This window comes from Meles meles, chromosome 1, assembly GCF_922984935.1.
Source record: "Meles meles chromosome 1, mMelMel3.1 paternal haplotype, whole genome shotgun sequence".
Taxonomy (NCBI): domain Eukaryota; kingdom Metazoa; phylum Chordata; class Mammalia; order Carnivora; family Mustelidae; genus Meles; species Meles meles.
The window spans coordinates 133,042,468-133,069,967 of NC_060066.1; the positions used below are offsets into that span (position 1 = coordinate 133,042,468).

Genomic DNA, 27,500 nt, shown 5'->3' on the forward strand with positions numbered 1-27,500 from the left:
TAGAAGAATATTTTCTTTACTTAAATATGTAGCTTGAAGCAATTTCTTTTTCTGTTTTACTGTTGTTAAATTATTGTGTTACAATAATTAAGAAAATTTCTGCCAATATCCAAGCTAAAGAAATAAATTGATTTTAAGTCAGTTAGCTTCATACATCTTTTCAGTTCCATATTCAGAGGATAATGGAGAAATTCTATCTGTAGAATTTTAAAGGAAAGATATATTGTGATCTAGTAGTTTTATATACAGCCAAGATGTTTATGTATGAGGGAGATAGAAAGATTTTCATAGACACTTAAGTGTTCAGAAAACATACCATTCGTCTAATCTATTAGGAAAAAAATTGGAAAATATTTTCAATGGAATGAAAAAAATTGAGATATCAATCAATAGTGGTATTTAAAATATCCTTTGTATAAAACAATGTAAAAGACAAATACCCTTTTTTTTCAAATATTCTTTAAAGAATAGACTATAATGTAAGCATGTCAGTATAATGACAATAATCTACATATAAAACCCCAGACTATAATAATGAAGAATGAATAATAGGGAATAGGGAAATGAAGGCAAGTAAATATGTACTAAATTTATTGCATCAAAGTCAAATATTCTAACTGACCATGAGAAAAGTATGTTGATTCATGCTTACAAAGAAAACAACTAGAAAAATTAAAAGCAGAATATGTGCCCTGTAAAACATTGGGGAGAAAAAAAAAATTAAAGAGACATGTTATATACCAATGAACATTGCAGTGATATTTATAATGGGAAAGCTATTAGAATTGGAATGCTATCTTGATAGAAATCCAATAGCAGGGAGCAGTATGATAGCTGTAGGGAAGTCAGTAAAAATTAGTTATCAAAAAAAATTTTTTTTGAATGATAATTCCATCTAGGAGCTGATTCTTTGAAAAGACAAGTCAATTATATACCTAGAGCAAACCAAATGTATAAATGAATAAAACTAAATTATATAAATTCAGAATAGTAAGAACAAGGATATTATGGAATGTATCCATAGACTCAGAAAAATTATTATAACTTTATAGAACTCTAGACTCCTCTATTTTAAAATCTGAGTATTTTAGGAAAATATAAACAAATTAGAAAATGTGCATGAATTATATCAAGTCAGTGAATTAGAGTGTTACCCTATATGTAACAATGGAGAGTTAAGATGGGGAAAAAAAGATACAAAAATTAAAAAAAAAAAAAAGGAAAAATGAAAAAAATCTAATGCTTTAAAATTGCCTATAGGGGCTCCTGGGTGGCTCCGTCATTAAGCCTCTGCCTTCGGCAAAGATCATGATCCTGGGATCCTGGAATCAAGCCGAGCATCAGGCTCCCTGCTAGGCAGGAAGCCTGCTTCTTCCTCTCCCACTCCTCCTGCTTGTGTGCCCTCTCTCCCTGTGTCTCATTCTGTCAAAGAGAGAAATAAAATTAAATAAATAAATAAATAATTAAATAATAAAAAATAAAATTGCCTATAAAAACCATATTACTTTTAGGACAAAAACACTAAGGTTTAAAGTTTCAAGTCCTCTATTTATGTTATTTATTTATGTCTTAATGTGTCTTATGAAAATAAGTTCAAAAGAAATTATATATTCATAATTACAATATGCTTAATTAAATTAAATTAATAATAATATAATTATCATACTATACTAAAATATAATAACTGTAATTATAATTATATATTCATCATTAAGATCTGAATTCCAGTTTAGATTCCATCACTTCTGGCTCAGTTGCCCCATGTGTTAAATGAGTTAAAAATTGTATCAGCCTCCCAGGCTAGGTGTAGGAACACAAAACTTGCTGTATTAAAGAACCTAGCAGGGTGTTTGGCTTGTGGTAAAAACTCAAATATATATTCTAAAAGGATTGTTTGAGATAGAGTAAAACCTTTTATTTTATTGCTTTGGAATTTAAAAAGTTAATAAAAACACTGATTTAAACTTCTTGGCTCTTGGGGCACCTGGGTGGCTCAGATGATTAAGCATCTGTCTTCAGCTCAGGTCATGATCCCAGGGTCCTGGGATTGAGTTCCGCATTGGGCTCCCTGTTCAGCGGGAAGCCTTCTGCTCCCTCTGCCTCTGCCTCTCTCTCCCTGTCTCTCATGAATTAAAACAAACAAACAAACAAAGAAAAAAACTTTAACTTTTTAGCTAGTTAATTAGATTACTGTTTTTTTTGTTTGTTTGTTTTTGTTTTTTCAAAGAGGGCAGGGAGGGGCAGGGGGAGAGGGGGAGCGAGAATCTTAAGCAGGCTTAGTGCCCAGCTTGAAGCCTGACATGGGGCTCCATCTCACCAGCCCAAGATCATGACCTGAGCCCAAATCAAGAGTTGGACGCTTAACCGACCGAGGCACCCAGGTGCCCCTAGATTATTGATTTTCTGTTCTCTTAGGAGAAGTAAGTTTATTCTCTAAATGAGTCCCCTTCCCAGGTCCTGAAAAATAATCTTTATAGAGCTCCCCTATTCAGAGAGCTTCCATGCTCTTTAGAAAACCAGTCTTCTCATCCTTTCTTATACCTGTAGTAGAATAAATACTTCTATTTTGAGTTTACGTATTTCACCTTGCATTCATAGTTTTAGCAGCCCCCACCCCCCAGGATCTTTGTCCTCATACAGATGCTTTTTTTGTTTTTTTGTTCTTATCATCAATTCCCCTTTCTCCTCTGCTTGCCAGTTCTCCTCCATCCAAAATTACGTGTGATATACTTATAAGGGAAATGCTTTAGCTTGACATTGCTGTCCTCCCTAGTTACTGTCTGATCTTTCTTTCACAAGGCAGACTGTTTTGAACAAATCTGCATGTGGAAACTCTGTACCTAATTCTTTATCAAATATTTCTTAGCACTGAAATTATACTTATGCTTCTAAAACACTATATTGAAATCATTCTTTTGAAGATCACCATAGAATTCTCCAAATTCAAGTAGCTTCTTTTTGGTTTTCTGCAGACAAGAGGTAGAATGCTATTGTTATTAACTGTGAGCAAGCTGTATAATTAATTTATCTTCTATTAAGAGGCAGGAGGTACAATTTCTGGTTTGTGTAAGGTTAGATGTGGATTCATCTTGTCCACTGCTGTATCCCCAGGACTTTATACAGCATTTGGGAAGGTGGTGTAGACATGTCAATTTGTTGTATTTATTACATATAGAGGGCTCTTGAGAAAGTCTTCTCTTTTCCCCCCATTTCTTTATATCCACTGATGATAATTAGGAAGTGTGACAGTGAGTGGTATAGAGAGAGGTGAAACAATTTGGAAGAACGTCATTGGGTAGAAAGACTAGAGAGCATTGGTTAATAAATAATTATTATTTATTTTTTTGCAATGTAGTTTGAAGAATACAAAAGGAATATATAAAAAATATTTACCTTTTACTTATTTTTTATATTTGATTTTGTAAGCTTTCTTTTTATTAATAAATAGAAATAAATTGAGGATAAGAAAGGATCATGTGGCAGTTAATACTGCATAATATTGGAAAGCATTTTGTGAGATAAAATGAAAGTATATTGTTTAAAATGGTAAGACTATGTCATCAAGCACATAAGCTATCATTTTCCTTCCCTTATTCAATACATATGAGCATTATTGGTATTTAGAAAATCTTAGAGGTAATGTACTGCTTATTTATCGTTTGGTAAGGGAAATTGGAGGCATTGTTAATCTCCAAATGTAGTACCTATAACTAGTTTTAATGGAGACTAACACCATTTATCTGTTTTCAGTCAGATATAAGGGAATATAATGTCACATAAAATATTTCTTTTCAAAGCTATACTACAATTTGAGCCTCTGTCAGAAAGCTCTCATACAAACATAATGTCTGTCTTAGTTACTCAAAACAGTATTTTCTCATATAAGGTGTTAGCCATTATAGTTACCTTCAAATTCCAGTCAGTGTCTTTTTGTTGACATGTACAATATTAATTATGCAAATACATATAATTTTATATTCTAACTTGGAAAATGTTCATACTTATAGAAAAAATACATGCAAAAGTTTTATTTTTTTAAGACTGGGTTTTGTTACTGAATTATTTTACTAATTTACTTGTTTATAGAACTTAAATCATAACATTTTATCTTTTCCTAATAGCTAAAGTCAATATACATACTCATATATTATAGTCCTATAAAACAAATGTGTTTTTTCATTAACTAATAGACTTTTACTAATCAACTGTTGGGAATGTAGAGTCATACTGATAATAATGTTCATCGAAAAATAACTAGGGTGTATGATCTCTGAACTTGGGCAGCTTGCCATTTAGTTATAGAAGTACAACATTATGTGTTCATGATCAGCGACCCTCTGTATGTGCATTTCCTCCTGCCAAAATGCTCTGCTCCCACCAGATCTTCTGGTGCCTGGCTTTTTAATATCATTCAGGCTTAGTTCAAATGTTGAACTCCTAAGGGAAGTCCCAGTTATGTAATCTAAATGAGACCTGCTCCTACTAATCACTGTTTTTTGTTTGTTTATTTTAAAGCAGTTATCAGGAGCTAAAATCATAGTGGTCATTAACTTGTTTACTGATATATATTATGTCCTTCCCAGCCTCTACTTCCACCCCAAATGGAAACTCCAAAGTTCTTCCTAATGTCTCCTATTTTCTGTTTTAGTTCCCTAGACACTGTGTCCTTATAAGTTATGGAGAAAAATCAGGCTTGCATATCTTTAAGCCCTGTCCCATTTGGAATATGCAGTTAATATGTTGCAGAAATTTGTGAATACATGTATTTATATTTTTATGGCTAAGAAACATTTCTGAACTAAGTTCACATTTGACTTCAAAATGTTTTCCACAGAATATTTTGAGAACCAGTTTTGAGATCTTATCCCACACTTTGAAAAATGTTTTTAAAAAACATTAAAAAAAACCAATTTTTTCTACTAAAAAAATGGAATGATTTAGCATTCATAATTGTCCCATAATTGTTTAAAACTAACACATTAATACTTAATGACAAGTGTTTTACATATGGTATGTTGAGTGTTCTTTTATAACTCAGATATATTATGGAGATTATTCAATGCATGAAGAATGTTCAGAAAGTTGGGTTTTTTTAAGGCAAAGAAACCCATTACAACTTAGTTGAAAATTGCCGTTCCATTGCTTTAGAAAAATGTGTATAATTGTATGGAGCTCTTGTATTCTTTGAGCATGAAAATTGTTATATCAGAGAAAACTTCATTCCTTCCAAAAAAAATTTTCCGTTCCTGCAGAATTGTGCTAGTAAATGGAAATCATGGCAAGACCAGTAATTTCTAGATCATTTGTAAGAATCTGGGACATTCTTTCAATAGAGAGATGAATAGCTATAGAAAGCCTTCTCTAAGGTATACCTTAGTAAATTTTTTTTTTGTTATTTCATATGAAAACTGAATAGAGTTTTCATTTTTAAAAAATATTGCTTTCTATTTTTTATTTGGAAGGATTATGTGATGTTAGGGTTAATATTATAAATATAATTTTATTTCCCATCTCTTATTGCTATAATATGACAAATATTGATTGTATCTTAAAATTACATTTATAAAATTTATTTGGCTATATTTGAATGAGCTCTCATTTAACCTCTTAAGTGGTAGACTGATAGGGAGTTTTCTCATGAGGAAAGATACATTTTTTTTAAAGTATTTTTATTTTATTTTATTTTTAATTTTAAAAGATTTATTTATTTATTTGAGAGAGATAGAGCAAGCATAGGGGTGTGGGCAGAGAGAGAATACCATGCAGACACTGAGCAAGGAGCCTGACACAGGGCCAGCTTTCAGGACCCTGACATCACAACCTGAGCCGAAATCAAGAGTAGGACACCTACCCAATTGCACCATCCAGGCATCCCGAAAAGATGCATTTTGAAATAAATATTTGTGATTTTGACAGTCCTGCATGCATAAAAAGTAGTTTTACTTACAGCAAAAAATAGTGAGCATTATTCCTCTTGTAGTAGGAGTTTAGCTTATAATTGAATTATTCCAATTTTTATATGACAGTAACTGCTCAACTATCTGCACTACAAAGAAAGTGACTAAGTTTAGAATGTGAAAGGATACTTGAAATTTTTATATTATCATCATAGATCTTAATGTGTCTTTTAAAATGCGAATAAAAAGAATGAATGAATTTCTTTTACTGTCAGTCTCTATTTGTGTGAAATTCTTGCCTATAGAAAGATGTTTGGCAATGCTTACACAAAAAGAACATTTAGAATCAGTTAACATTGAGATAAATGCTGATAAGAGAACACTTAAGACAAAAGTACATGTTTGCTGATTCCCAGGCTCATAGCTTCATTATAGTAATTTTTTTATTATTATTATTATGTTGAATACACACGTAGGTATAGAGCAGATTTTAGAAAACTATAGATTATATGTCTCTTTGCATTAAAAATCTAGATTTTTTTTTTGAACACGAAAGGCTGTTTGCTCAAGAAATTCCGTGGTTAGAGATATATGTACATATTTGAGAGAGTACTTTTCACATTCCCGAAACTTACAAGGAACTGATCACTCGTTCTCTGGGTTATCTCCTTTTTAAATCAAGCCATTATGAACTTATTCATGGAACATTTAAGTAAAAATCAGAGAGTTTTCTGTTGTAAATAATGGGTTTTCTCTTAACTTTGTCAAATCTCATCCTCTCCTTGGTGCATTGGCAGGAAAAGCAAAGTCCCAGCTAGAAAGAATCTAAAATGATCATCTGGTTCTGGCCCTACTTAAAGAGAAGACTATTGATAGTAATTCTAGAATTGTTGAAGATTTGGTTGTCATTTAGTTTGCCATTGAGATTTGTAGAGATTTATTGTTGTATCAGTTAGCTATTACTGCATGACAAGCCAGCGGTTAAACAGTGGTTAAAACAATAGCATTTATTATTTTTCATGAACATACCTATGCATCCTGTTAGGGCTAAGTTGTGCAGTCAAGATGATCTTGACTAAACTCTTTCACATGCTTAAGATTGGCTGCCTATAGGGTGGCCTGGGACTTTTACCACCGGCTCTCCTCCCCGTGGTTGCTCTTATACTAGCTCCATTGGGCTAGTTAGGAGTTGTTCAAATAGGAGTGGCAGGTTTCTAAGAGAGGGAGCATAATTATGCATGCAAGGTCTCTTGAGGCCTAGGTTCACAACTGGCATATCTTTTACCACATTCTCTTGGCCACATCAATTTGCAACATCAGCTTAAATTAAGAGAGTAGGGAAATGGACTCTACTGTTTTTTTCCCTTAATTTTTAAATTAAATTAAGTTAAATGTTTTATGTGTTTTACAATCACATTGTAAAGGGTGTAGACACAGGAGGGGGTAAAGATGGGCCCATTTTTGTCACCAGTCTATTAGAGCCCACTTATGGCCTCAGTAACATATGTCTCTCAAAAGCAAAATAATGGTAACTCCTAAGCCAGTTCTGCCAGAGGTCTCATCCCATGCTAGCATTAGGTTCATTCCAGGGTTTCAGAAACGAATAAAGTTCTGATGTGACTCCTCAGATGAAGCTCCAAAAGGTGGAAAATGAGAGGCTCCAAGGAGTCACTGGTTTATAGAAATTCTAAAATTATGATGGAAAAGTATTACCACGTCCGTCAATTCCAAAAATATGAAATGTTCTTTGATTAGCTCTTGGTTCTTCTCCCTGGAGTAACTTTCTAATCCATTGCTTCCCATGGCCCCCTCTGGTTCTTTTCTCTGCTTTCTGTGATACCTTTCCTAGTCTTTTGCTCTTCTTGACTACTTCTGAAGAAATAGTCCATTATGGCATATATGTAGTTTTCTTAAACTTATTCCTGCCCATATAAAGTCGGAGGCCCACAGAATGTTTTTCAACTTGAACAATTTAAGCCACTTTTATTATAAGTTGGTGGCTTTTACCGATGTAACTCTCTGTCTGGTTATAGTCTAATCTGCTGTGAAAGCTAAATCACAATCGTTTTTGAGAAATGTTTCTCTTTCTGCACTTAACCTGTTGCTGTTGTGTATTTGACATCCTTGAGACCACACCTTAAATATTTCCAGATGTTCCCATCCTTCTCTTTTCTGCTCCCACTGGACACCACTTCATTCTTTTAGAACTCTTAGCAAAGGGTCTTACAGCTACAGCCTTGATCTGAGTCCTTGGACATCATTTTGCTTTGAAAATTTTTTGCCAGCCGGGCAAACTAGTGACAAGAAACAATTTTATTTTCCAATGTAGTTTTCCTTGCTTTCTCTATTTACCCTCTAAACTTGCCAAATAGATACTGCTTTTCTTGACTCTTTATCAACATACCTGATCATATGCAGTAAAATCAACTGGCATTCTGAATATATCACCCAAAAATTCATCTTGCCAAAGTCCATAGATTCATTAGGTTTATAATTTTGTTTTAAATTTACCATAAGAAACAGTTTTACATTTGCTGCTGCATAACACAGGTCACCATTTTTTCCAGGACTACTAATGATTTTTCCATAATAATCCCATGACTTTTCCCAGATTTTACTAATAATTTACTTGCTATTTTTCTAGCTTTTGCACAAATTACCAACTTCTGCCCAACACCTTATTATAGAGCCAGTGACACATAATTTTAGATATTTGTTATGATAGCACTGTATTTCTAAGCACAGTTTTTCTAGCAAATAGCTGCTGTCATATAACAAATCCCTTCTAGCTCATTGGTTTAGAATAATATATTTCTCACCAGTTATCAGTACCTCCCTAAGAGTAAGGCTGATCATGCCACAGCCCACATGAGAGGTGTGAACTGTTGAGTAGAGATAGAATTTGGAATTCTTCAGGTAAATACATGATATTGACTGTTAGAGCTGCTTTTCCTCCACAGTTGGTTGTGTGCCCTCTAAGCTTGCATCACTTAGATATTCTGCCTTAGTGTAATGGGCCATGATTATAGTGGCCTAATGGCCTATCTGTAGCCAAAGCCCATAGAAATGTATTAAGCATAAATTTCTGAAAACACTTTGCTGACATATGTTAAATACTCAAGTAGTGAAATATAAACTGAAAAAGCATTTTCTTCCTGCAAACTCTATAAAGATCACCCATACCAAGTTTAATGATAGATACAGTACTTGAAACAAACAGCAGAGAATCTCATCAGAGTGAAAGTTAAGTATTAGAGAACATTTAAATTTGTGAATGGTAGGAAACAAAGCATTCATTCTGTTAAACTTTAGAAAGGATGATTCTTTTTTTTAAAGATTTATTTATTTTAGAGAGAAAGAGAAAGAGAGTGAGAGTGTGTGTGCGTGCACAGGGGTGGGGAGGAGCAGAGGGAGTAAGAGAGTTCCAAGTAGACTCCCCACTGAGCAGGGAGCCTGACACAGGCTCCATCTCATGACCTGGAGATAATGACCTGAGCTGGTCAAGAGTCTGATGTTTAATCGAATGAGCCACTGAGGTGTCCCAAGGATGATTCTTTTTAATGTTTCTGGACAGGGGAATATCATTATAAGATGAGTATGTAAAGAAGATTGGCTTGGTTGGTAAGCTAAGCTGAAGAAGCAGACACAAATGTGTCACACACAAATTAGTCAAAGTATGTGTAAGACATAACATCTCATTGATTTTTCATTTATTTATCCATCCATTCATTCATTCATTCAACCAAAATTTGTTGAGTGTATAAACTGTTGGGCACTGTACAAAGAATGTGACTATAATGAATTAGAATTTATATTGCTTTCAAAAATTTCTCAGTCTCCCTCCCAATCCCATCTTGTTTCATTTATTCTTCTCCTATCTCCCTAACCTCCCATGTTGTATCTCCATGTCCTCATATCAGGGAGATCATATGATAGTTGTCTTTCTCCGAGGAGGGAGACAAACCATAAATGACTCTTAATCTCACAAAACAAACTGGGGGTTGCTGGGGGGAGGTGGGGTTGGCAGAGGGGGAGGGGGTTATGGACATTGGGGAGGGTATGTGCTATCGTGAGTGCTGTGAAGTATGTAAACCTGGCGATTCACAGACCTGTACCCCTGGGGATAAAAATACATTATATGTTTATAAAAAAAAATGGAAGGGGAGGCGAGCCATAAGAGACTATGGACTCTGAAAAACAACCTGAGGGTTTTGAAGGGGTGGGGGTGGAAGGTTGGGGGAATCAGGTGGTGGGTGATAGGGAGGGCACGTATTGCATGGAGCACTGGGTGTTGTGCGAAAACAATGAATACTGTTACGCTGAAAAAAAAATAAATTTATAGAAAAAATTTCTCAGTCTCTCAGAATAGAGAACACTGTATAATAAACTTATAAAATAAATCTTACACATAAAAGATAAGATATTCATATTCATAAGCCAGCATTGTAAGTCAAAATAAAGTAAGTAGTTATTCTTACAAAAAATCGTCTCTCTTTTCTTTTTCTTTCTTCCTTTTTTCCTTTCTTTGTCTCTCTCTCTCTTTCCCTCTATTTGAGAATTGTTAACAATGTTATATCAGTTTCAGGTATACAACTTAGTGATTTGAAAGTTTAAAAAATATTGTTCCATGTTCACCACAAGTATAACTACATCTGTCCCTTTACATCACTGTTATAGTATCATTGACTGTATTCCTTATGCTTTGCTTTTTATTCCCATGAGTTGCTCATTCCATGACTGGAGACTTGTATCTCCCCCTGCCCTTCACCCATTTTGCCCAAACGCCACCTCTCTCCCCTTTGGTAACCATCAGTTTGTTCTCCATATGTGTAGTTCTGATTCTGCTTTTTATTTGTTTATTCATTTTTTAAGATTCCACTTAAGAGTTAAAATCCTATGATATTTGTCTTTCTTTGTCTTATTTCACTTGACATAATATCTTCTAGGTCCACCCATGTTGTCTCAAATGGCATGAGCTTATCCTTTTTTATGGCTGTATAATATTCATGTGTGTGTGTGTACACTTCATTTTTTAATATTTGTCTATTAATTTTTTTTATTTGTCTATTAATAGTTTGCCTCCCTATCTTGGTTATTATAAATAGTGCTACAATAAACATAGGGGTGCATATATATCTTTTCAAGTTGTTATTTTTGTTTTCCCTGGGTAAATACCCGGTAGTGGACTTACTGGATCATATGGTATTTTCTTAGGAGTGGGGAGGCAAAGAGGGTCAAAAGGAGGGAGAGAAAGAGAGAGAGAGAGAGAGATTGAGATTGATTGAGAATGCAGGGCTTGATCTCACAACCCTAAGATCATGACCTGAGCTGAAATAAAGAATCAGATCCTTCACCGGGTCTGAGCCACCGACTGAGCCACCAAGCATCCCATGGATCAAAATGGTAATTCTATTTTTATTTTTTAGAGAAAACTCCATCCTGTTTTCCATGGTGACCATACCAATTTACATTCCCAACCAACCAAATCTACATTACAAATTTATATTACAACCACAAAAAGTTTCCTTTTTCTCTGCATTCTTACCAGCACTTTTATTTCTTGTCTTTTTTATTTTAGCCATTTTAACTGGCGTGAGGTGATACTTCATTGAGGTTTTGATTTTTATTTCCCTAATGGTCAGTGATGTTGAGCAGCTTGTCATGTGTCTGTGGGCTATCTGTATTTCTTCTTTGCAAAAATATCTGTTCTTGTTCTCTGCTAAAGATTTAATTGGGTTATTGGGGTTCTTTGTTGTTGAGTTGTGTTAAGTACTTTATATATTTTGGATATTAACTCCTTACCAGGTATATCATTTGCATTTGTAAATATCTTCTCCCATTTAGTAGGTTGCCTTTCTGGTTTGTTGATAGTTGTTTTTTTGTTTTTTGGGTTTTTTTTGTGTTTTTTTTGTTTTGTTTTGTTTTTCTGTGTAAAAGCTTTTTTTATTTTGATGTAGTCCCAAGATTTTGTTTTTACTTTTGTTTCCTTTGCTTTTGAAGTCCGATCTAGAAAAATGTTGCTATGGCTAGTTTCAGAGACATTACTGCCTGTGCTCTCTTCTAGTATTTTTATGGTTTCAGGTCTCACATTTAGGTCTTTAATACATTTTGAGTTTATTTTCACTTTAGTATAAGAAAGTGGTCCAGTTTCCTTCCTTTGCATGTAGCTGTCCAGTTTTCCCAGGCTCATTTATTGAAAAGACTGTCTTTTCCCCATTGTATATTCTCACCTCCTTTTTCGTAGATTAATTGACCATATAAGCATGAGGGTTTTTGTTTTTTGTTTTTGTTTGCTTATTTTGTTTGCTTATTTTCTGGGCTGTTTATTCTCTTCCATTGATCTATTGTCTGTTTTTGTGCCACCTAATTACTACAGCTTTGTAGTGGATCTTGAAATCGAGAATTGTGATACCTCCTGCTTTTTTTCCCTAAGATTGTCTTAGCTTTTGGAAATCTTTTTCTTGTTCCATACAAATTTTAGGATTATTTGCTCTAGTTTTGTGAAAAATTCTATTGGTATTTGGGTAAGGATTGCATTGACTTTGTAGATTGCTTTGGGTAGTATGGTCATTTTAACAAATTTAATTCTAATAACCCATTATCATGGAATAGCTTTCCATTTGTTTGTGTTGTTTTCATTTGGTTTTATCAGTGTTTTATAGTTTTCAGAGCAGAAATCTTTCACCCTCTAGATTGAATTTATTCCTAGGTTTTTATCCTTTTTCATGCACTTGTAAATGGGATTGTTTTCTTAATTTCTCTTTCTGCTACTTCATCATTAGTGTATGGAAAACCTACTGGTTTCTGTGTATTAATTTTGTATCCTGCAGCTTCACTGAATTAATTTAATACTTCTAGCAGGGTTTTGTTTTGTTTTGTTTGTTGTTGTTTGATTTTTGATAGACTCTTTAGGATTTTCTATGTACAATGTCATGTTGTCTGCAAATAGTGACAAATTATCTTCTTATTTACCAATATGGGTTCTTCTTATTTCTATTTTTGTATGGTCGTTATGGCTAGGATTTCCAGTCTTATGTTGAATAAAAGTGGTGAGAGTGGACATCGCTGTCTTGTTCCTAATCCTAACAGAAAAGCTCTGTTTTTCATCAAGTATAATATTAGCTCTAGGTTTTTCATATATGGCTCTTATTATGTGAGGTGTATCCTTCCAAACCCAGTTTGTTGAGAGTTTTTGTCATGAAAAAACATAGAATTTTTGTCAGATGCTTTTTCTGCATCTGTTGAGATGATCATGGGATTTTTACCCTTCATTTTTATCATGTGGATTTGCAAATATTAAACCAAACTTGCATCCCTGGAATAAACCCTACCTGATCCAGGTGAATGTTCCTTGTATTGGATTGTTAAATGTGGTTTGCTAATATTTGTTGAGGATTTTTGCCTCTATGTTCATAGGGATGTTGGCCTGTAGTTCTCTTTTTTGGGGGTGTCTTTGTGTTGTTTTGGTATCAGAGTACTGCTGGCCTAGTCAATATTTTTGGAATCTTTATTCCCTCTTCTATTTTTTGCAGTAGTATGAACTCTTCTTTGAAACTTTGTAGAATTCACCTGTGAGTCCATCTGGTCCTACATTTTTACTTTTAGGGTTTTTTGTGGGTTTTTTTTGATTATTGATTCAATTTTGTTACTCATAGTCAGTCTATTCAGATTTTCTATTTCTTCCTGATTCAGTATTAGAAGATTGCTATTCTAGAAATGTATCCATTTCTTTAGGTTGTTCAATTTGTTGTCATATATATATATATATTTTTTTTTAAAGATTTTATTTATTTTATTTATTTGACAGGCAGAGATCACAAGTAAGCAGAGAAGCAGGCAGAGAGAGGGGAGGAAGCAGGCTCCCCGCTGAGCAGAGAGCCCGATGCGGGGCTTGATCCCAGGACCCTGGGATCATGACCCGAGCCGAAGGCAGAGGCTTAACCCACTGAGCCACCCAGGCGCCCCTGTTGTCATATATTTTTAATAGTATTCTCTTATAATCCTTTATATTTCTGTGTTATCAGTTGTTACTTCTCTTTTGTTTCTGATTTTATTTATTTTATTCATTAAAAAGATTTTCTTGATGACTGTGGCTAGGAGTTTATCAATTTTATCTTTTCAAAAGAATCAGTTCTTGGATTCATGTCATGCTAGAATCTTTACATTTAAGTGTAAGATATATCTTTGTTTGTAGGTTTTTTTCCCCTTTCTCTGTTCTCTAATTTTCTCATTATTTTCTTTATTTCTGTACTCTTCTTTCTTGATTCACTGTTACTTTTTATTTTCATATTCACCCCTTTTTTCTTATTCTATTCTTTTTTCCTTTTTTTTTCTTCTGTTTTTATGACTTCTTCTTTCCAGTTTCCCATTCTTCTTCCTCTCCCCTTTTCTCATGCTTTCTATCTAACCTGAAAAGGTTGTCAGCAGTGTTATCCTTTTATTTTTTAACATAATGATTATATCTTATTTTATGTTAATTTTAAATTGATGAAATATATAATACTCATACAAACAATTATGAACTGACTAGAAAAATGTCAAATCCTTGAAGATGTTTTCGCACCTGATAAATGCATGCTAATTAGACTGGTATGAATCTTTACTTCTAGAGAAAATAAGATTCATAATAGATATTTGGATAAATATGAGGACCTTAACATCCTATTTGGATTTGAAAGTTCTCATTCCAAGTTCCTTGAAATAAATCAAAGTAGCCAAATTAATAAATCATAATAACTTAAAATATGCATTAACTTTTATATGATGTATTCTGCTCCTATGCAAAAATCTTTTAGTTAAAAGCAAGATTATTCAAGTTAGTTCAACAAATTTGAACTCCTATTATGTGTGAGAAACTATGCTAGGGAAAGAAATATGTTATTGGATATGATAGATCCTTTTTCTTTCCTTTTTTTGTTTGAGTTCAGAGATAGGATAGGTCTAAGGAATGTAGTAAGTAATACTGGTGGAAGAAGTATATTGGATACATTTTTGCCAGAAAGAAGAAAGCTAGAGGGAATGATAGAAGAACAAAAGAGGAAGAAAAGTATACAGATAATTTTAAAAGTCCATATTGTGCAGCGTGAAGAAGAAATAGTTGCATTTAGGGGCAGTGTGTAGAAGATAAATTAGGCTGTAGCTACACTAATTTTTTTACCTAGCATTTATTAAAGTTTTGCTGTTAATTGGGTACTGTGCTAGATATAGAGTTATACAGAGATGAGGAAAAGCAGGCACTGCTCTGAAAGTATTTTACAAACTAGTAAGGGAGTTAGTTGTGCAAATAAATTAACCAAATATAGAAACAGATAAAGGTAAGACACAAGGAAAGAATTGTATTTTCTTTCTTAGGAAAGTTAGAGAATGAATTTTTTGCTGGGTGTTGTTAATGGGGATAAAAAAATAACGTTTATTGAGCACTTATTGTATTACAAGACACTCTGCTAGACTCTGTGGATATCTAATGTCCTTGGTTCTTATATAATTCTGTGCAGTAGGGGTTTTTCATTCTACTTATACAGGTTAAGAAAGTGAGGCTCATAGTAGTTGTCACTTGTTACATAGTTAAGCAATAGGAAAGACAGGATTTGAACCCAGATCCATTTGACTTTAACGTAGTGCTGTTGTTAACCATATTTCAGGAGTCTATGCTTGATTTGACAGTTACTGAAAAACAGTGTGACGGACATGCTTGAAACACATGGGGGTTGGGGCACCTGGGTGGCTCAGTGGGTTAAAGCCTTTGCTTTTGGCTCAGGTCATGATCCCAGGGTCCTGGGATCGAGCCCCACATTGGGCACTCTGCTCGGCAGGGAGCCTGCTTCCCTTCCTCTCTCTCTCTGCCTGCCTCTCTGCCTACTTGTTATCTCTGTCTGTCAAATAAATAAAATCTTTAAAAAAAAATGGGGACATCCACTCATTTCAAAAAGGGGTAATACCCTGGGCAGTAAATAATAAGGCTCTGTGTTAGGTAAATTGGAAGGAAAGAATGTAGATAGGAATAAATATAGAGAAAGAATCTGAGGCCAAGGAGGGATGCCAGAGAGAAAACTAAAGTTTTTTTTTTTTTTCCTATAATATTTTAAAATACGGAAACTAAGTGAAGTCAGAGAATAGCTGGGGGAAAATGGGTTTCTCCATTCTTTCTGTTACCTATTTGTTCATTACCTCGTCATCCTTTGGCAGGAATGTGACAGTAGCCTGTTGTTCATTCTGTGTATTACCACTAGAATTGAGTGTCTGAGGACATGCAATAGTATAGTATACCTTTTGATGACTCCCCGAATAGTAACCTTTTGATGACTTCCCATTATCCATTATACAATGATATGTAAACTCCCTCATCCCAGAATATAAATGTTAATCTCTGTCACTTTGTGCTATATTTTATATGAATTCCCAGTGCCATATTATAATTCACTAAATTTGTCTCTGAGTATATCCTGTCTAGAATGTATGCTATGATACTTTCTTTTTTAGTGACAAAATTTTCTGCTTCCAAAATTCCATTTGGTTCTTTTATTATCCTATCATTTTTTCTTTCATTTTGCTTATTTTTGATACATACATTTTTGTTTTGTTTTTAAGGGACAGTTTCCACTCCTGTATTTTATTTTATTATGAGGGTTATAAACATAGTAACTTGAAGGAAATTTTCAGATTATTATTTTCACTTTGTAATAAATTGAGTTCCTGATTACTGGAGCTCTCTTAATATGAATTTTTCCTTGTTCCTTTTTTAGAAATTTTGTGTATTTCTGAACTTGAGTGATTGTTGTGCACATTTACTTTACTCTTGATGTCTCCCTGTCCCATCTAGCAATTAATTCCATGGTTACCTCAATATGGATCTTAGTGTCTTGATCTAGAATCATGTCTTATATTAGTAGCTCTGGGAGTAATCCCATGTAATATTGTGTTGACGTATCTGTGGAAACCACAGGAGGGATGGCTTGACCCATGTCTGAGATTCAAGTCTGTGTTGTCTTCCTCCTGTCTCTCTTTAGCATAGAGCTTTATGTAAGTCTTTATGTAAGTTAGCATATCAGTATTGTCCTAGCCCCTTACATGTGCAAAGGTAGTACCATTCATCCAACCCATGATTTTTAAAAAAAATTTAAATTTATTTATTTATTTTGAGCATAACAGTACTCATTGTTTTTGCACCACACCCAGTGCTCCATGCAGTATGTGCCCTCTCTATTACCCTCCACCTGGTTCCCCAACCTCCCACCCCCCGCCCCTTCAAAACCCTTAGGTTGTTTTCAGAGTCCATAGTCTCTCATAGTTCATCTCCCCTTCCAATTTCCCACAACTCCCTTCTCCTCTCCATCTCCCCATGTCCTCCATGTTCTTTGTTATGCTCCACAAATAAGTGAAACCATATGAGATTTGACTCTCTCTGCTTGACTTATTTCGCTCAGCATAATCTCTTCCAGTCCCGTCCATGTTGCTACAAAAGTTGGGTATTCATCCTTTCTGATGGAAGCATAATACTCCCATTGTGTATATGGACCACATCTTCCTTATCCATTCGTCCGTTGAAGGGCATCTTGGTTCTTTCCACAGTTTGGCGACCATGGCCATTGCTGCAATAAATGTTGGGGTACAGATGGCTCTTCTTTTCACTACATCTGTGTCTTTGGGGTAAATACCCAGCAGTGCAATTGCAGGGTCATAGGGAAGCTCTATTTTTAATTTCTTGAGGAATCTCCACACTGTTCTCCAAAGTGGCTGCACCAACTTGCATTCCCACCAACAGTGTAAGAGGGTTCCCCTTTCTCCACAACCTCTCCAACACACGTTGTTTCCTGTCTTGCTAATTTTGACCATTCTAACTGGTGTAAGGTGATATCTCAATGAGGTTTTAATTTGAATCTCCCTGATGGCTAGTGATGATGAGCATTTTTTCATGTGTCTGATAGCCATTTGTATGTCCTCATTGGAGAAGTGTCTGTTCATATCTTCTGCCCATTTTTTGATATGATTATCTGTTTTGTGTGTGTTGAGTTTGAGGAGTTCTTTATAGATCCTGAATACCCTTTTGTCTGTACTGTCATTTGCAAATATCTTCTCCCATTCCGTGGGTTGCCTTTTTGTTTTGTTGACTGTTTCCTTTGCTGTGCAGAAGCTTTTGATCTTGATGAAATCCCAAAAGTTCATTTTCGCTTTTGTTTCCTTGGCCTTTGGAGACATACCAACCCATGATTTTAAGCAGAGAGTCTTATTCCAATCTTCCACTTCAGGTTGGGCACTTTTGGTCTCAATTATACCAAAATAGTCAATTGTAGGCTGTGTGTGCTTACTTCAGAATCTGGAGGCCATTAGGCCTGTTTCTTCAGTTCTGCTTGCTACTGGGTCTTCATTTCTTTTCTGGTCCATTGAGGTATTTTGTGTGTGTGTGTGTGCGTGTGTGTGTCTGTATGTTTTGAAATTAAGATAATTTCAAATCAAATTTTTACAATTTTATCCAAAATTCTTAGAGGACTAGTAAAATTTAGTTTTAATTCAGACTAGAATTCTGTGCCTCATCCCTTGTTTCCCAGCTATTCTCTGTCAGGTACCTATTATCCTAAGTCTTCTGATGACGTGAGATATTCGTCGAATACATCTGAGTACATCATGTACGTTTATGTTCCCATGCCTTTGCTCTTTCTGCTTCTTCCACCTGAATACACCCTTTTATTCTGTTCTGTCAAAGTCATTATTTTTTAAGACCCAAATCAGAAGGCACTTTTCATGAGACACTTACTTGCCTTGATTCTTCTCACTATGAAGTTGTCATTCCTTCTTTTTGCCGATGAAGCATTTTGTGCGTTCTATTAATTTATCATATCATATGCACCCATGGTTGAGTGTTTAAATATCTGGTGCCCAACATTGTGGTTATTGTATGAGGTTATAGGTCACATTCTCTTGTATTCATCTGTGAAACCTTCGTGTTTAATATGGTGTTTGTCACATAACAGGTATATAAAAAATGCCTGATAAATAAATACATACTTACCACTAAATCAAATGGATTAGTCATCTCTTTTCTTAATATCCTCTCAGTTAAGGATTGTGAGCTTAATACCCCCCATATATATATACACACATATAGATAGATAGGTAGATAAATAGATTATAGAAGGTGGCAAGACAATATAAAATTTGTGTATCTTACAAATATTCATCTAAAACAACATTTTTAAAAGTATGTAGTCCTTTCTGCATAATAATAAACAAAAATATAGTTCATTACCTGTCTTTTAGTATACCAATGTTAGTTTGGATAAATGCAAGTTTCCACTGTTACATGATTTGATGGCTAGAGGCAAGGAAAATAGCAGGCAGTTACGAGGTTAAGAAGAAGCCATGTAGATAAATCTGTTAGATTAAGAGCAAATAGACATAACATTAGAAGCCATTGAAGAGGGCACTGAAGATTCAAAATCTGAACTGTAGCAATTTTCAAAAGCATAGACTAGAAACAAGGAGAGCCAGGACAACACGAATAAAAAAACCTGACCTAATGAGTAGTCAGCATATACCCTAGAGTTTTAGGGCCTTAGGAAAGGTTAGTGAAATATTTTTGAATACCAATCCAGCAAAGGTTTGCGTCTGTGGGATTTAGTAATGCTGGCTTATGGGTAGGACAGTAAATAAGCATGACATAAACCAAAAGTCTTAGCTCCAGAGAGACATACTATAGATAAGGTTTGGGAGGGGGGTACATATGAACGCTATCAGACAGAATGTACAGGTGAATAAATAAGTGCATTGTGAATAGCTGGTTCTGTTTCAGCACTTCATGTAGGTCTCATGATTCTAAAATAAGTATTATCTCATTCCCCAGCTGGAGAAAGTTAGACATAGAAAGATTAGATGGCTTCTTTCAATCCCCACAACCTCCTAGTGGCGATGACAAGATATAAACCCATGTTTTCTGACTCCACCCAGTGTTCTTTTGATTATTTTGTGGTACACTTTCTAGAAAGGAGCTTGATGTTTCCTCTGCTGGATGGTAAAATGGCATGATGTACATAGAAATAAATGGAAATTTCTTACTGTAGTGTAGGTACAGGAGGTCAGTTCCTAACATTTAAAAATGGAGTTAAATGCTTTCTTTCTTTTTTTTTTTAATATTTTATTTATTTATTTGACAGAGATCACAAGTAGGCAGAGAGGCAGGCAGAGAGGCAGGCAGAGAGGCAGGCAGAGAGGCAGGCAGAGAGGCAGGCAGGGCGGGGGTGGGGGGGAGCAGGCTCCCTGCCGAGCAGAGAGCCCGATGCGGGGCTCGATCCCAGGACCCTGGGATCATGACCCGAGCCGAAGGCAGAGGCTTTAACCCACTGAGCCACCCAGGCGCCCCAGTTAAATGCTTTCTTAAGGACTTTAATCCAAAATTAAGTCAGACTGTCAAGAAATACAGAGTGGAGAATTGGAACATTCTATATCCTTATCATTTAAGGTAGCTGAACATTTTATACCTGAACATGATTGTTAAATATTTTACCATTTTTATTGCTGTGGGAGGATTTTTTTCAAGTTCTTTTTTTCTTTTTAAAATAAAAATATCCAGGGTGCCTGGGTGGATCAGTTATTAAGCATCTGCCTTCGGCTCAGGTCATGATCCCAAGGTCCTGGGATCGAGCCCCACATCAGGCTCCCTGCTCAGCAGGGAGTCTGCTTCTCCCTCTCCCACTCCCCGTGCTTGTGTTCCCTCTCTCACTGTCTCTCTCTCTGTGTCACGTAAATAAATAAAATCTTAAAAATAAGTAAATACATAAATAAAATGAAATAAAAATATCCATAGTGCTAATGAAATTTTAGGAGAGGTCTCATTCTAAGGCTCAAACTATGTTCTATTTATTGAAAGATTTTTCTCATTCAAAGAAAATATTCAGAGTTTAAAGGGGCCTGGGGCACCTGGGTGGCTCAGTGGGTTAAAGCCTCTGCCTTCAGCTCAGGTCATGATCCTAGGGTCCTGAGATGGAGCCCTGCATCGGGCTCTCTGCTAAGCAGGGAGCCTGCTTCCTCCTCTCTCTCTGCCTGTCTCTCTGCCTGCTTGTGATCTCTGTCAAATAAATAAATAAAATCTTTAAAAAAAAAAAGTTTTGGCGATTCTTTATTGACTTTCCCCAGAACTGAAAACTGAACGTGGTTCTTACTGTTTTTTTATAAGGTGTTTATTCTCATAATCTCATAACATTTCAGAAACATGTGAAGAAGACATCAGACCATGATTTTTTTGTGTTAGAAGGCACTATAAAAACTACCTAATCTTACACCCGTTACCAAACAATAAGAAAAGTGAGGCCTAATCAGGTTAATGATTTGTTCAAAGTTGTATAATTTATCAATAGCAGAGTAGGAACCAGAAAGCACTCTTTTCTGAGTGCTTTTTCAGTGTAGAGGGTTGGTTATGTATTAGATTCTTGAATGTATCTTCCTCTGAGAGTTTATTTTTGGGTATTTTTATCACATGACTGAATCTTTTGTGTGGCAGGAGATGTCTTTAAATGAGATAATCAGGGCAGGTGTTCCTTTTTACTTGGGCAGTGTGTATTATTGGACTTTAGTAGTGCAGACAAAAAAAAAAAAGAAAAGTTTAGGGCCAGGCTTCCTCTTTATTTTTTTTTTACCAATTTTTTTTACCAATTTTTTTACCAATTTTTTACCAATATTCAATTGGTAAGGCTGTGTGGAAGATGATCCTTTTTTCTTCCTAAAGAGATTATGCAATTCTTATTCCTTTGGAATCCACAGTGAAACTTTGTAAACATTATAAATACTTCCTTTGGAAGCAGATGTACGTAAGATGCATGTTTTTCAAGTTAGCTGATCATAAATACTTTATATACTGTATTTAGTGCTGAATTATAGCTCTCTAAATTACTTTTAAATATATGAAAAGGGGAAAGTCTTAACAAGGCAAAAATATTTCTGTTTGTAGTAAAGGGAAGCAAATTACTTTGTAAAGATTTTAATTTTCCCAAGATAGGAATAATACAATCCTCAAAATTCAAGCTAGTGCATAGTCTTCCTCTAATTATTATTATTATTACTCATTTATTTATTCAACTGGCATTTGTTGAGCACCTGATCTAGCTAGCTGCTGGAAGTACCAGGACTAAATCAGCAGTATCCCTGCCCTTGTCAACCACCCTCCCCATTACTCTCCTGTTCCGGGCACCAGGACCTTCCTTCAAAGCCTCCTGCCATGTCATGGCATTTGCACATCTGTTTCCTCTGCCTCCTCCTTTCTCTTCTCACTCTAGGTGATTCCTACTCATCCTTGAGATGGCGGGAAGAATTTCCCAGATCCCCTGATCCCATTGCTCTGTACTATCATAATTCATCTTTGTTTGCAGTGAAATGTTTGTCAGTTTGTTCAACCCTAAGCCTACTGAGGAAGTATCTGTGGTCTGTTTTACTAGCCATTATTTTCTCTTGGCCTTGCACCTAACAGGCACTCAACCGGTATTTGTTGAATGAATGAATGTCCTCGTGAGACCCATCAGCTATTTGTGGATACAATTTATTTAAAAAATAATTATAGTAAAATGTGGAAAATGTGGGAATATGAAGAAGTAAATTAATAATCTTTAAGAAGTGAGAGGAGGTAATTGAAGAAGACTTCTCAAGAGGAAATGATACCTGTGTTAGAGCTTGAAGGATACCCAGGAATTTGTTAAATGGGAAGTATGAGTGAGGAGTTATGCATTTTGTATTGAAGGAGAAGCAAGAGCAAAGGCTGGAAAATGGGAAGAATATAACATGTTTAACTGAAAATACTGCTTTTGTATTAGTATTACCAAAATCAATACTGTACTGTCGTCTTATATATAGAACTTTAACAACACCTCTTCAATAAAAAAGGATTTATGCACCCACTATGCTGGGAGAACAGATTAATATCTTCCTAGCTTGCAAAGCAATTTCCTCTCAGTGGGATTGTTCTGAAAAGTTCGCCTTAAAAAAATATCAAGAAGGGAACAGGTGGGACAGTTCACAGCTTGAATGAAAATGTGGTACATAAAGAAAAATTTATTCTCCAAAATTATTTTTTTAAACAAGTTTCTCTTCTTTCTCCTTCTGTATAAAGTTGAAAACTTGAGTGTCTCCTATGAAATGCATTCATGTACTGGAAGAATATTCATTTTAGATGTGGGAAATAAAGGAGACAAAAAATTAAACCTCTATCAGAGACCTTCCCTTGACAAAGGGAGATTCATTTGCCTCCTTGCTGCTCTTATCACCCTGGGTTCTAATACTTCTTTTCATTGTTGACATGTAAGTTTGCCTACACTAACTACCCAAATGTGAAATTCGTTACTGAAACAGTCTCATCAAAACTATTAATACTAACTGAAGAAGGCATCACTTGGAGAAATGAGGTAACAATTGCAAAGTTATTGCTAAGTGTAACTCATCATGCTAGTGAGGTATCCATGGAGATCACTTTATGCTTGGTTTTATGGTGTGACTGCTCACTTCATTATGGATGCAGTAGCACTTACATCTTACATATTTTATTCCTCATGTCCTCTCCTGGTTACACATTTTTTTTTTCCCCAAACTGATACCACTTCACTTCCGTATTCTACAAGGTCCCTTGAATTGACTTGGAAAATATTTTTCAGAATGTTTTCTATGTTTTTCATTTATTGAGAAGCTACTATGAGCAAGACATCATTGGTATTCTTCATAATCATCTCAGTAATTATTATTTTATAATTTCACCATAAAACTGTCCTTCCCAGTAACTATTGAAAAACAGTGCTCATTTATTCCATTGTATTCTCCATTATTCTTAGATGATAATACATTCAATTTACAGTGATTTACATTATTGAGCATTTACTATATGGCAGGCGCTAAGTGTTTTATGTTAACTTATTTAACCTTCCCTATAATGGTATGGTGTCTAGACTATAATTAGCAACTTATGGGAGGACTGGGGACACAAAGAATTTAATTAACTTTCCTAAAATAACAAAGCTAATAAATGATAGAGCTGCCTTTAATTCCAGAAGCCATCATACTACATTATCTCTTACAGTATTATTTTGTGATAGGTACCTAGTAGAAGGTGTATGAGTGAAAGAAAAGAGATCAATTTAAGAAGAGATGATCTGTTTGTGGTCAAGGCAAATCTAGTAGCTGGGCAGAGAGTCTCTGCCACTTTCAGTAGATAGTAATAGATACTTCCAGTTTCTCACATATCTTCCTCAAACCCTGTATTACTGGGCCTTCCCTTAAGAGACACATATACACACCAGCACACAGACACACACACAGCCTGAGAAAACAAATCCATTTATTATATTTTTAGCATTATACTGGCATTGAAGATAGAAAATGAACAGATGGTGCCTATGAACTTAGGGCAAGTATGAACATCTCTTAACCTCTCCATTACCCCACCTTCACATCACAAGAATGTGCATTCATGTGTCTGACTTATTCACTGTGAGACTCTTGAAGGCACAACCCATATCTTCCTCATTTTGGTATCTATACCATCTAGTGAAATACCCAGCAAATAACAAGTGCTCTGTAGATATTTGTTGAGTGAGGAAGGAGGGAAGGGAGGAAAGAACAACAACAACAACAACAAAAAAAGGAAATAATAAAATTCCACAGACCATGAACACGTTTAAATTCTACCTTCACTGAAATTCTTCATTGAGCTTTCCTAAATTTAATGGTATATGTAACATAATACCATGACAACATTGTCAGTGTTATAATGAGAAGCATAGTCAATGGAATTTTCCATTTTTATAAATACATGTTATTTGCCCCTAGCTCTTCTATTTTCCTGTTTTTACACTTTAAATCATGTTAAGCTGTAGGCAGCTAATTTTGATGACTATGTTCAAGATATTATTTCTGAACATCGTGTCTTTTGGCCTTTAGGCTAAATTTTTTTAGACTAAATTTTATAAAAATATTCTGATAATTATCAGGCCATTGTCACATTAGTTCATTTCCCATGCCATTCCATTGCCTGAAACTTTGGTCCACCTTAAGATATGAATTAAATTGAGAAGATTAAACATTTATATCCTTATCTGTTTTTCTCCCATATTCATTAATTTCCTGAAATTTCTGCATATTCTTCATGTGCAATGGTCAGCATTGTGTCTTAGGCTTAAACTCTTAAGGACTGAAATAATGTTTAAATCACTTTATACAGTCTGCAAAACAGCTTTAATGGGACAATTTTAGTCTTTACTTTTTGCCACAATATATAATGCTCCAAGTGTTATAGAGTGACATAATTATTTTGGGCTTCGTCATGATTATAGATGTCAAATATGTTTTTATACATTTTTATATGTCGAATATGTTTTTATTTTATGTATTATTTTATGTATTATGTATGTGTGATATTTCTCCAGAACGTTCCTAATTGCTTTTATTTTGTCTTTCTGGTGTTTCTATTAGAAACACTGATTTCTTGATAGGTGATTTACCTATAAGAAAATGCTTTGTAAAGAATAACACGATCATGGGGTCCCTGGATGGCTCAGTGGGTTAAGCCTCTTCAGCTCAGGTCATGATCTCAGGGTCCTAGGATCAAGCCCCATCTCAGGCTCTCTGCTCAGCAGGGAGCTTGCTTCGCCTTCTTTCTCTCTGCCTGCCTCTCTGCCTACTTGTGATCTTTCTCTCTCTCTCTGTGTTAAATAAATAAATAAAATCTTAAAAAAAAAAAAAAAGAATAACATGATCAGGGTGCCTGAGTGGCTCAGTCATTAGGTGTCTCCCTTTGGCTTGGGTCATGAACCTGGGGTCCTGGGATAGAGCCCTGTGTCAGGCTCCCTGCTCAGCAGGAAGCCTGCATCTCCCTCTCCCACTCCTCCAGCTTGTGTTCCTGTTCTCACTATCCTTCTCTGTCAAATTAATAAATAAAATCTTTAAAAAAAAAGAATAGCATGATCTGCACATATTATTGCCAGGCACTTTGTAAAGTAAATGAGGAATTTTGTTAGATTGTGTTTTAAGGCAGCTGTTTATGGATTAAATTGCATAATAATGACTATAACATGCATGCCTTTTATCAGAAACTCTTTATATCGGAAACTCTTTCTCAGGTTCTTTGGGGCTACTGGCTATCATTATGAGAACTACTGCAGAAATGAAATGATGATACCCATAGGCTGGGCTTTGGAGAAAGTCAGACCTGGGTAAGAGTCCTGACTCTGGATTTCACAAACTGGGAGGCAAGCCCTGACATTATCATACGCAATTAAGATTTTAGAATGAAGTAGAAGAGAAAACTGGCAATCACCCTTAGAAGATTTTTATTAACTTCTTAATGATCACCAGGATTACAAAAATAGGAAATAAAAGACTTCATACCTGAAACAGAGAAGGAAATTTTGTGCCTTAGTATTTTTATCTTTAAAATGAGAGTAACAACAGTACCTACTCCATTGGGTTCTTAGATATAGTGATTTAATATTTATATCTACCTTATTGAGTGATTATGGAGATGAAATGAGTTAATTTTTAAAAATGTATAAAATAGAGCTAGCATACAGTTATTCTTACATAAGTATTTACTCAATAAATTAAACCAAACATAAACATTTTTTCACTAAAGGTGTATATTTACATAAGTTTGAAGAACAGTTATTTAAAAATGTATTTTTTCTAAACATTAACGGCAGTAACTGGAGTATTACAAAATTTTGGCTGTCTTTCTTATCCAGTTTCAAATTAATCTGTTTCCAAGCAAACCAACAGCAAAGATCAAGGAACCTAACCATTTTCTCACTGGAAGAGGAAATCTAAGAGACACCAGGAAAGTGAATCAGCATTGCATTCCAATGTGATAATTGCTTTGACAAAGAAACCCACAGGGAGTTTCCGGAGAATGGCAAGAACCAGGTAGCTCCATGAGAGACACCTGAACTGAATTCTGAAGCAAGCTTGAAGTGTAGTTTTTGAGGCAGAGAAAGAACATACTGGAATGCATAGAGGTTGAGTAATGACTGATGTGCTCACAGAACAACAGGGTTCTAGAGTGGGTCAAGTGTTGCAGCTGGAACAGTAGGAATAAAGCAGGCAGGTGCCAGTGCTTACAGATCATTTTGTGAGAAACTCTCCCTTCAGGCAGGAAGATGTCATGATCTTTAAAACAAACAAACAGGGGCGCCTGGGTGGCTCAGTGGTTTAAGCCTCTGCCTGCGGCTCAGGTCATGATCTCAGGGTCCTGGGATCGAGCCCCGCATCGGGCTCTCTGCTCAGTGGGGAGCCTGCTTCCTCCTCTCTCTCTGCCTGCCTCTCTGTCTGCTTGTGATCTCTGTCTGTCAAATAAATAAATAAAGTCTTTAAAAAAAAAAAGATTTTAAAACAAACAAAAACCCACAAAACAACAACAAAAGCTTGTGGAAAATGCATTTTTCTTTTACTTACGGTAATCAGCGTAGATTTTGATTAGGAATGAATATGTAAATTTAATTTAAATGTGTGCAGGGTTGTGTTTACTTTTCACTTTTTGAAAAGGGGAAGTGGCATCTTTTTTATGGAGGAAAACATTGAAATAAATTTGTGTCGGTTCCACACATGAAACTGACTAGTTCCAACAGGAAGAAAATCCAGATCTGG

At 35.2% G+C, this 27,500-nt stretch overlaps 1 protein-coding gene across 1 annotated transcript in view; it reads left to right on the forward strand.

Moving 5' to 3' along the window:
- The window catches only part of DPYD (dihydropyrimidine dehydrogenase), an 868,613-nt gene that overhangs the window by 160,951 nt on the left and 680,162 nt on the right, over positions 1 to 27,500 (forward strand). The gene's annotated exons all lie outside the window — the stretch shown is intronic.